The following is a 12,008-nucleotide window of genomic DNA, read 5'->3' as shown; positions in this document are numbered from 1 at the left end:
AGTCTGAATCAAAAACAAACGAATACACATACACATACAAACACACACACACATACATGCATACATACATTCTATATCATCAAACACAATTAACTCCCCTTAAAATATGCTTATTAAGGAAAGTATCGCTACTCCACTGTAAAATGGTGAGAACCAGCTCATGAAAGACTCTTAAAAGAGGTCAACCCGGGGACAAAAAATTGCTTGACTTTTTATATATGTATTTGATAAAATTTACCATTTTTTGTCCCATGTGGTTTAACAAATCGATCGTCATAAGAGCAATTAAGAAATGTCAACTTTCTTTTAATTAGTATTTCGAAAGACAGAAAAGATAAGTAGCTTGCCAGAATTACCAATTGTCTTTCGAAAGACTGTGGTGAGTTGAAAAACAGTTGCCATAATTGCCCTGTAAGACTTAGAATTTGTATTCCATGTACAGGGTGACAAAACAATAACGGGGTTGCCTCCCTTGGCAACAACACAGAGCTTTAAAACTTCGTTAAAATATCGAAATCAGATGGCATTCACGGCGTAGTGATCCATGGGCATCAGATCTGGTGACTACGCTGGCTGCAATTGTGTTGATCTTCTGCTGCCCTATGAGCAGGAGCGGAGGCCTGTTGGAATGTCCATTCATGTTCACTAAAATGTTCTTGGGCCACGGTAAACTTTCCTATCAATTTGAAGCGTTGATCCACCAAAATCAGAGGTGTTTTGCAGGATGCACGGAAGTGGGATTTAGGCAGTCTCCGATGACTATGATGACGACTACGGGTTTTAATTTTGACAGTTGTCTTGACGCTTGAACGACTTCTACCTGGTTAAAGTTTGTGCCCGTTTCCATCCCAAATTTTATTTTACCTCATTTTTTTATATAAAATTTATAAATATTTTAAATTTTATTTTCTTCCTCCAATTTATTTAATTTTTATTTTTTATATTGTTTTCTTCCAGATTTACATACTATGTGTTATATCTAATGCGTGTGCCTATAAGAACGAATGACTTGGTAATGGATTTAGTGATTTAGCTGCGTGAGAGTATTAGTTCCAGTAAAGAAGCAAAAAACAAAAAACAAAAAAGAACTTAAAAATCATATCACCCAATTTCCTCAATAATGGCGTACATACCACATTAGTTAATATGTATTTCAAGCGAATTTTTATTTTTTAAGACAAAACTCGGACTTCTTCTATAGTTGACATACATATGTACGTTCTTAGTACGTCTTTCATTTTCAATTGCTTATTCTAATATTTAGTTTTTTATTAAGTTTACTTTCCATACAATATGTTACTGGGTCGTTTTTTTTATTATTGTTTACTTTTATTTTACTAAATTGTGCGAAAGTTAGTTGTAATTGACAATTCATTTTATATAAGTATTTAGTTACTTGCTATCAAAAGCTAGCCAAATAGTTATATGAATGAAGTTGATTATCCAGTTTTCTGAAATATGTACTTCCTTCATGTTCTCAAACACAGTGCAACACATACATATTTTCGGAGATAAAACCAAATCACATATGATTGATATGATATAATTAGTAACAAAAGGTGGTTTATCCACAAGACAGTGACCCTCAATTTGTTGCATATTGTTAGCGTCTTCCCAAAATGATATACATTTTGAAAATATACTGAGGTTCTATTAAAAGGGACTCTTAGTTTAAGGCATTATTTATGAGAGCCTTAGACCGCGCTATTTTATATTAATTTAAGTCGCAACACACAGCGTTTTATAGTTTTTACCATTTCTAGCTGAACTTGCATGCATTTGTTTAGTGTTTTTAATTTTCGACATCCTACTACATTTTGTCACCTAGAAAATGGTGACGATGTTGAGAACAAATGTGGCGCCCATCTCGGTATCGCTATTCCGATCACAGTGACAGCATCGCTGCTTGTATGACGTCACACTTTTGCAATTTGTTTTCGTTGTTCTTGCAAATTTTTTTCTTCTTCCATTCTTGCTCGCGTTTTGGCATTTCTGGCTCTCGCAAATGCACCAGTGTGACGTCACACAAAATTATTCTCAAAACTCCTCTCTGATGGGCGCATTCTTGTATTCTATCATTCTTGGTAAATGGTAATGTAAATCAGAATGTGTGCTACAATAATATAAATTACAGTTATTCAACAGTTATACTACTACATAGTATATCAGTCTAGATTGAAATATGTTTACCTGCAAAATATTTTATGTTTGAATATCCCTGCGTTATGCTTTGTATACGTCTTGATGGCGCTTATTTCATTTAAGTTTCATTATGGTTTAGAAATTTTTTTTTTTTTTTATTCAGGCCGATTCTGCAATTCACTTCTGAGTGAATTTCAACCCCTGCCAATTTGAATTCATAGGGGATTTCATTGAAATTCACTCGTACGTGAATTGCAGAACCTGCCTGAATATTTAATTTTGGTTTTTAAAAATTTATTACTGAATCTTATCATCTTTAATTTTTTTCCAATTGTTTTTGAATTCTAAAGCTTAGTATCCAGATAAAGAAAAAGCTCAAAAAATATTTTTCATTCTTTTTGTCGATTGAAATAATAGCAGTCAAGTTAAGGGTCGCCTGGAGTTCTCAAGAAAAAGTGCTCGGCGGTTGCTGTAAATTTTTTTGAATAAATAAATACACGACCATTTTTTGCTTGAGCGCTGCATAATTATTTATAGAAGAAATTTTCGTTTCCATTTTTTGTCCGTCATTTTATATGAATTTTTCAATTTTCTTGAGAGCTGCAATATGCCTTAAAAAAATAAAAAAACGTTGTACAAAATGTAAGACATTTCTTGTGAGTTGCAGATTAGTTTAAAAAATTTTGATAGCAAATTAATTTTTCATTTCTTAAGCGTTTTTAAATGAAAATTTTTGCTTTTCTTGAAGGCTGGATACTAAGCTTAAATGATAAAAAATTGCTCATTTGAGGCATATTTTGTCTTATTTAAAAACCAAAATTTTTTTTCTTTTGATACGTTTTAACCTTAAATTGTAGTATATTTTATATCTATAGACACATACTTTAATATGAATTAAACTTTTTGTAACTTAAAAGTCCACAAAGTCAATAAATCAATGGAGTACAACTGCTGCAAGATGTATCAAATTAATTCAACAATACAATAAAATCAAAAGAGTCACAACTCAAAATAATACGTTCGTCAGAGAATGCGAAAAACTATTTCGTAGCTAATCATATGGGTAAGGGCGACTTTACCTTAGTTTTTTTTTCATGAATTATAACAAAAACTTGCTCAAGCTTTTGCTAAAAGGTAAATAAAAGCTCTGTGTACATTTTTAGCGCAAAGTTTCAAAAATGCCAAATTTTGAGTTGTGACTCTTTTGAAGACAGTGTGCGATATATGTAATTGCTTTACTTTAGGTACAAACACTTCACCACCTCTTGGAAGACATATAAGTTATGTATAACTGCAGCTTCGTTTATTTATTTACATTTCGACCGCAATCTGAGTTCATCTTCAGGAACTGTTAATTGTATCTTTTCGACACAAAAATAAATAAACTAAAACCTGAGTGGTATGGATTTTCTGGCTCTCAAGCTTAAAAAATAAAAATGATCACAGTTTATAAAAATAAAAAGTTTGTATTTTGGGGTAATATAGCCAATTCGCGTTCTAGCTGTCGTATCGCCCCTGCCAAAGCACAAAAGCAGCTAGGTGAGCAAAGCAGCAAAGTGAATCAGTCTCGTAGCATTTTACCCATGACTGTAGAAAAGGCCCTTTGTATCCCAATAGATAATTTCAATAGCTTAAAGCTCTGCCAAAAGCCTTCTTGAGAGCGGTCTTGACCCAAACCGACAAACAGTTGTAGTGCCAAATAAGAAGAAGAAGTGGTTAAACCTCTTACAATGACTTCACTTAAGAAAACTTACTATCTACATAAATTATCTTCTGGTATACGCACATGCGCGGCCGTTCATAATAAATGTGGAATAGATCTATTTACTTTTGGCCAAGTGCGTTAGCTTCTTCAAAGCGACGCTGGGCCGGTCCGGAAGGTTGACGTAATATTCACCTTAAATTTTCAATCGAAACGGGTCGGATAATGCAAAGGAGTTCGCTTTCTCACAGTTATCCTTTGGCGATTACAGCGTCAATCATGAAGAAGAAGAATTCTTTCCCACGATCTTTATTTGTATTCTCCTTTTTTGTAATAAACAACTTAATTTGCACATTTTTATTTGTAAAATGATCTTAGTTTTATTCTCAGTACCGATTCTTATATTTTTCTCTATCTTAATCAGGGACCGAGAACAAAAGGTGTGATCGAAACTAAAAGTCGTTCTCGTAGTTTTGTTCCCAAGAATGCTTAACAATTGAAACCGAAATGAGAATAAAACCTTCGGGAGTTTTTTTTACAAAACCGAAAGTGAAGTATATATGTAAGAACAAACCCCTGTGGAATGTCCCTAAAGAAAACAAAACATTTCTAGAAGAGCAAAATGGCAACAAATGTCTCCGGATCCTTCTAGCAAAGAATAAACTGTAACAAAAGTCTAAGGAAACAAATCTTCTCTGAACTGTTCGCGAAGAATGGAAGCGAGAACAACATTTTTCTCATAGCGTTCCATTAATTCGGAAGGTTTGAAGAATAAATCAAAAAAGAATGTAAAGATAATTATGCAAACTAAGTCACCGAAAGACTTAAGACACGAACTTTTCTATCACAGAAAATTGAAACTTTTCCATACATGGACAGTTCACCCTAATTATAAACGATCTGGAAATTGAAATGTTCCTGCTTTCCTCTGCCTTTGAATTAACAATCATGTTCCTCACTGAAACGATTTTTGATCCTAACACACAGGCGCCCCTCTGTTAGGGTTTTCGTTTTGTTCTCTAGCGGAACGTTCCCAGACTTTTGTTCTTATTTGATCCATTTTGAAAACGTTCTCAATACTTTCGCTCTCATTTTGTTCTCATTGCAAACGTTTCCGAAAGTTTCGTTCTCATTCTGTTCTTCTTGGTTTTGTTCTCATTTTGTTTACGTTCTGCTTTCAAAACTTTTGTATCCGTTTGGTTCTTTTGTGCGAACGTTCTTGACATTACATCTCACGTAGATTTGAACCAAAACCGGAGCGCGTTCTCGGTCCCTGATCTTAATCTGTATCCTTATCTTTATATATCTATATTTATCTTTATCTTCATCTTCTTTTTCTCTGTTTTTTGTGTTGACCATCTTCATCTCTCCATAACCTATATCCTATTTTTATATTTGTCTTCACCTTTGGCTACATCTTTACCTTGGCCTTTGTCTTTAGCTCTGTTGTTATCCTTACACTATCCTTGGCTTAGCCGTTCAGTCTACGCATGCGCTATATGCCACCGTTATCGTGGCGTGGCGTTAAATTATTTAACGCAAACATCTCTGTACTACATTACGAAGTTTCACTTCCGAAAAATCTCGCGCTAACGCGCTTTTAATGAGCGTCAATCACAAATGCAGTGATGCAGCTTGCTCATGCAGTTAGTCTACCGACAAATAGTTTTTCAAGTTGCATCAAGCGATATTAAAAAAATTACGGACTTATTGATTCATACTCGTACGTTAAAAAAAATATATAAATTGAATTTAGTTAAAACTGCGAAGGATTGAATTTATCATCGAAAGCACACTATGTATGTATGTACGTACAGTGACCGCACTTTTATGCAGTCGAGTAAACCGTAACATTTACACTATTCTTAGTATCTATTATGAGTAGAATGTAGGACGACGAGTTATATGCATAGTAAGTCACTAAAATACGTAAATAAACATAGAAATTTAAATATTTATACATAAATAGTTGCATACAATAGTTAAATCAATAAATACGCAGATAAGTTTTACAGCAGAAAAACAACAAAATAATAAATTTTCAAGGTCACACATGTACATGCATACATAGTACTTATGGCGTTTGAGCCAACAAAGGCATCGCAAGAAGCTCATCATTAAACCCGCTATTAATCTTAAGTTAACTACATTTTCTGCTATAGACAGTGTTGCCAGATTTTGTTTTTACTAAATTTCCGGAAAAGTGTGTCTTTTTTCGACCAAAAAACTGTAACCTACAAAAATGAATAAAAATAAAATAATAATTTAAAATTAAAAATAATAAAATAACATAAGCCGTTTTAATTGTACTTAAGGGCCAATCCATTGTGACAGGTGGGACATTTGACTCCAAAATGTGATGAATTGTTATTAACATTTGTATAACTATGGCGTCGGAACTTATACAACAGTGAAACATATTTTTGAGCATAGATAAACAACTAATGTATGAAAATCTTTTAAAAATATCAATAAATTTTTAAGTTCTTTGTAACTATTATTTGTATGAATGTAACTGGTGGGACACTGAAAATCCCATTATTTTACCTTTGTGCACTCAAAATGAATTTTATCGCTTCAAGACAGATTTTTATGTGTTGTAAAATAAATACAATACGCTTTTGTTTTCAAAAAAATAATGGCATAACCATCATAAAACTTGTTAGCAAAAAAAAAAATTTATTTAGCTGTTCTTTACTCTTTTTTTGTCCATTTGGCTGGATTGCTGAAAAAATTCTGGCAGCACTGAAAATAATTCCAAGTTCTTCACTTGTGTATCGCTCCATTGCTTATTGTCAATTGATTCTATATCTGTCTACAGCATAGATATCAAAGCACAATGCCATTTTACGATGTTTACCAAAAAAATTATAGCACATTCACATTATGACATTACTTTTGCGTCACTTTGTTTATCTATGAAGTAAAAGTTTCTACAGATAAAAATATTTTTTTTTAAATATTTTTCAATAGATTAATGAAAAATGTATAATCATTTAGCTATAGGTTAGTACTGAAAAAGGATAATATTGGAATTTTTAAATTTATGTCGTTGTCTCTTTTTACATGGAATGACCCTTAACTAACTAAAAATATACATACTTAATAAAATGAAACATGAAAATGAAGAAGTGCAGTTTCGTTATTTTTCGTAAATTGCTTTGCTAATTTTTTTAAGCATTTGGTTCTATAGATATCTTAAATTTAGTACCCTCTGAAGCATTTTTGTTAAGAAATAGTGTGCAAATAAAACTATAATTAGTACTAGGAGCTAATTTAAAGAACTGTACGCTTATATAAAAACTGTAATTAAACTTAAAACTGTGAATCTGGCAACATTGGCTACAGCGCAACAGCTATGCTAATCCATCCTCCACAAATCGCATGCACTCACATAAATACACTCGAATACATACATACATACATAAATGCATCTAAACACACACACACACACACATGCATGCATACATACATACATATATGAAAAAATTATGTGAATTCGATCTTATAATAAAATACTGTGATACTAAATTTTACTAGTACTTCCAGCATAGCTGCATTTTATCCATTCTAAAATATTCTAAAAGCTTACATTATATATTGACGCATCGACGCATTGGCGCATAAGAAATACATACATACAAATATATGTAGTGAAAATGAAATAAATAGAACTCTTTAAAAAAAAAACCATAAGTAGAAGCTGAAGAACGATACAACGTATTGTCTGTCGTGTCTGTCTATGTCGATCTGTCGTACGGATACGGGTACGAGAATTATTAACTAAATTTGCAGCGCGCGTCGTCGGCAAAAGTAACGTAACGTAACGATTTAGTGGAAACGATTAAGAAATTGTTGAATTAGGCAAACGAAAATTGAAAAATAAAAAATCTATAAGCAAAAAATGAAATTGTATAATTATTACTATAACTTAGCTATTAACTCAACCCTTCCACTAAAGAAAAAAACAAAAAACAATTAAAAATCAAGACAATTGTAAAAGTCTCTGCAAAAAAAAGCAATTTAAAAGAAACAAAAAAACGTAAGAATTATTAAACTTTAGATTATATACATATACATACATACCTATAAATACATGTTTTATCTATTAATTAGCGATTTGCAGGCGAGAGGGTGCAATTCTTGCAAACATACATATATACCGAGAAAAAGCGTGCGCAGTCGAAAAGAGATTATTTTAAGCTAAATACACAAAATAGATTCACACACACACACACTCACATAAATGCAAAGTGTATAACAAAAATTAGAAGATAATAACAACTACAAACGGTAAAATAATTTTAAAATAATCGAAATAGTAAACAATTGTCATGCATACATATGTATACACATACATACATACATACTTAAGTACTTGCACAGACTACGCGGCGCATGCGTTGAAATAAAATAAATTAACATTTTAACATAACTGAAATGATAAATTCGAAGTGAGTATAAAGAAAAAGTAAAAGATGTAAGATGTTACTTCAAAAAATTAACTTCGTAATTTCATATATATATTTTTTTTTTGTTATCAATTCGCGATAGATTTTCGTGTTGCCCAGAGCTTTAAATTTTTTATACCCGCAACAATTCGGGTGCATTCGGCTTTACAAAGATCTGCGTACAGATCTGAGAGATATTTCTTCAAAATAAGTATATCTAGTTAGTAGGTATTACCAAAACTTTTGAAAAGAAAGCTAAGCTAATCGGGTCGTAAAGCTTCACTCCTTGTTGAACCATTTTTAATCCTTGACGAAACTCGTCAGGCACCTAGGGTTTGAATCTCCCAATTTGTCAATGTCACTAAAGAGAGGAGACCGCAGAAAGCGCAATCTGCTCCTCGACAGTGCCGGACAGTTACAGATAATGTGGAGGACTGTATCCTCCTTCTCATAGTTTTTGCAACTTCTGCAGCATCTATGGTAAGGCACTCCGAGCCGTTCTGCATGTTTGCCTATGAGGCTGTGGCTTGTTAGAGCACCAATTGTGTGAGATATATCCTCCTTATTTAGAAAATATAAGCTTCGAGACCTTTTTCGATCCCACCTAGACCAAGTTTGCCTAGAAACTCGACAGGTCATAGTTTGGATGTTTAAATTTTGTTAATGGGAGTTCTTTCGACCGTTTCGGCACCAGATAAAGTCTGAGGAAAAGACTAATTCAGCCATTGTATCTCTAGAGAGATAAGTCTGTACTACGTACTCTAATAATTTATCTAAAAACGCTGACAGGTTCAAAGTTGCGAGCGAGTAACATGAGCAAACGGGATTTCATTTCATTACATATTTGTCTGAAAATGGAACGCTTTACTTATTCCGTCTTAATACTCAACTATAATTTCTTTGATAGCATCAAACAAGGGTAAGTTTTCTTCGCTGAGATCTGTTCTAGCAGGTCCTGAATCAGACTCAGCGTAGGAGAACTGTGCCTAGACGGGGCCTAAACGGCAACACTTTTACCAGCAAATTTCTTCTTAGTAAGGTTTCTTTTAGAAGGTTATCAGAATAATACCCTTTGTATTTGGTGCAAAATGGAAAAATAATACCTGAATTCCCTTTAGGAATAAAGCACCTTGTAAGCTTTCCTGCAAGGGAAAGCTGGAGAGATACGGGTACGCTATTTGGAAACTTTGTAAAAACTTTCTATACCGACTGCTCCCAATACTAAAATGCAACTGCTGCTGGAGGTAAACTTCAGACGCTTTTCTGCTGTCTATGTAGCGACCGCAATGTTTCAGTCCGAAGACGTTATAATTCTTATAAGTAGTAGACTGGATAATTGGTGAAAAACAGCGTGAGCATCAAATCGGGGTCTGCAGTGGTAGCCATGCTGCTGTAGTTGTACTACAATGGGCAACTATGTCTGAGCGCTTAAAAATCGTTTTGTGTTTTTCCGACGTAGCACAATTCCCTTCCATTCCAGTGCGATTTTGCAGAGTGCGATTTTCGTACGAAGAGAGGGGACTTTTCTTCTCAATTGTTTACTCAGTCCAAAGTAGCACTTCTTAGCAAGAATAATTCTACGTGGTTATCAGGCCGATTCTGAACAAAAACTCCTTGGCAGTTTTCTCTCTTTTACCTTTCCTCCTATGGTGAATAAAAATCCCCTGAGGAATTTTTATATTAAATTGCAGAGTTGAGCTGTCAAAAAAGTGTCAAACAGCACTTGCGAAGTTTGAATTTTCTCCTCCCTCCTTTTCTGCGAAAATGCTACTCAGGAGAAACAAATTCGCGAAGAACAAACTCCCTGGGAGTATTCAGAATTGGGCTGTATGTTTGTAAATTGTAGAACCCATTCAAGCTAGTGAAGCTATTTACGAAATTAGTGAGCTACCCAGGGATGTAGAATTTTAGGAAGTATGTGTTTAGTTCTTGTTGTCTGCAGAGCTGTTGCTTCTATAACTTATAACTACGGTGACCATCCGTCCTTTATTATACTGATATTCCTCTTTTTTGACCAATTGTCCTGGCAACTAATTTATTTTATACAGTACGCCAAATGTTCTGCATTTATTTTAATGTCCTGTATTTGTCCCGTATTCGGGGTTCGGTATTTCGACGCCTTAAAAGCTCATTAAAATGGCATGCCTATGAACCAGTCTGAATGCCTGTGTTTCGAATCGAGGAGCACATACAGTGACCAAAATATAAATTAGGATTCTACATTTTAGCAAAGGTTCGGCTATTTTTCTTTTGTTTATTTAATGTTTATAATTTTTTTTTTTTTAAGTAAAGCTCTTTTCCTAACAAAAACCATATAAAACGAAATTTCCGACTTTGTGCAAAAACTATGAGAATTAATTCTAGAAATTTTCACCAAAATGTCAAACTTTTTAATCAGAACCTTTAGAAAAAAAATTTGGTTGCAGTTTTTTAGCTCATTAAAATTTAGTATAATAAAGTGCAGGTGCAACGTTCTGCTGCTTGTATGAAAAAAATGCGTAGCACCGTCGACAAAAACAATTTCCAAAAATTAACGGTAAGTCCTAGCTACTTAAAACTTGCACTTTATCGTACTAAAATTTATCGAAGCTTTTTTAAAAAAATTTTTGGAGTAAACATCTCGAGAAAAGATATCCTACAAATTTGTGATGTTACTAATAAAGATGTTGTTTCAGGGCTAATGCATACATCTAAGATCATTTAAGAAGGTGTTAAGATCTGTTAGCTTTTATGGAAAAAATTTGCAAAATTATTGTTTGTCCCGTATTCGACTCGCATAAATATGGTCACCGTACTCTTATAACCAATCATATTTTGCAAGATCCAGTTTATTTTTATTTTTTATTTGTCATTTGTAGACTAGCTCAGATTCTTGCAATTTGTAAGCCATAACAAATCAAAAAAACGAAAGACATACTATTTGATTTAAAAAAAAAATCAAATTACATACTTATAACAATGCAAAAAACGAAAGAAAACGAAGAAAATAAAAATCACTTAAAATTATGTAGGCTTTCAATTTTAAAAGTAAGTAATACTAACAATCATAATAACAAAAAAATTATAAAAAATATATAAGTTTAACTGCGAAAATTAAAACCCAATTCAATAAATTTAGCCATGATTTTAAATACAAAAAAGAAACAAAAAACCAAAAACCAAGTCTAACCAAAATAGTAACAAAAGCAAAGCTAAATTTGCATTAAAATTGTTTACGCAATAAATAATAAATAAATATATACATACATACATTCATAGAAACACAGAAAGCCAAGTGCACAACTGCATACGAAAGAACAATAAAAACGGTCAACCCAAAATTACATAGAGATAAATTTTAACAAATGGTTTTAAAACCCATAACCAAAGCCATTACACAAAAAAATAGTTGGCGTAATTTTAAGATTTCGAAAAATTTCTAATTACAAATGAGTTGATATCATACGCGGGTGTATTAAAAATTAAGAGGAGCATGAGAATGCAGCTGATTTAAACAAAATAAAAAAAATTAAATCGCAGAAATCAGTTGGCGCGCGCCCAAAAACCACATCTCATCGACTCATTTGTAATGCTCCCTAGTTTTTCAATTAATTATCCAAATACATATAATTAAATACATATTTATATGTAATACGTAGTCATGATTTGTAAAACAGTTTAAAACGAATACCGTAAGAAGTACTTATTGCTTAGTAAAAAACAAACAAAAAAAA

The 12,008-nt window shown here is 32.8% G+C and overlaps 1 long non-coding RNA gene across 1 annotated transcript; it reads left to right on the top strand.

Annotated features, from left to right (window-relative positions):
• Nucleotides 1–5,622: 5,622 nt before the first annotated feature.
• Nucleotides 5,623–9,996, top strand: LOC108375639 (uncharacterized). Its single transcript, XR_001849191.1, has 2 exons — nucleotides 5,623–9,427; nucleotides 9,459–9,996. It is a non-coding gene; the product is annotated as an uncharacterized LOC108375639 (long non-coding RNA).
• Nucleotides 9,997–12,008: the final 2,012 nt, after the last annotated feature.

Source organism: Rhagoletis zephyria, unplaced genomic scaffold, assembly GCF_001687245.7.
Source record: "Rhagoletis zephyria isolate East Lansing unplaced genomic scaffold, Rhagoletis_zephyria_1.1 Rzeph_scaffold_09251, whole genome shotgun sequence".
Lineage (NCBI taxonomy): Eukaryota > Metazoa > Arthropoda > Insecta > Diptera > Tephritidae > Rhagoletis > Rhagoletis zephyria.
This window is presented reverse-complemented; position numbering and strand designations above follow the sequence as displayed.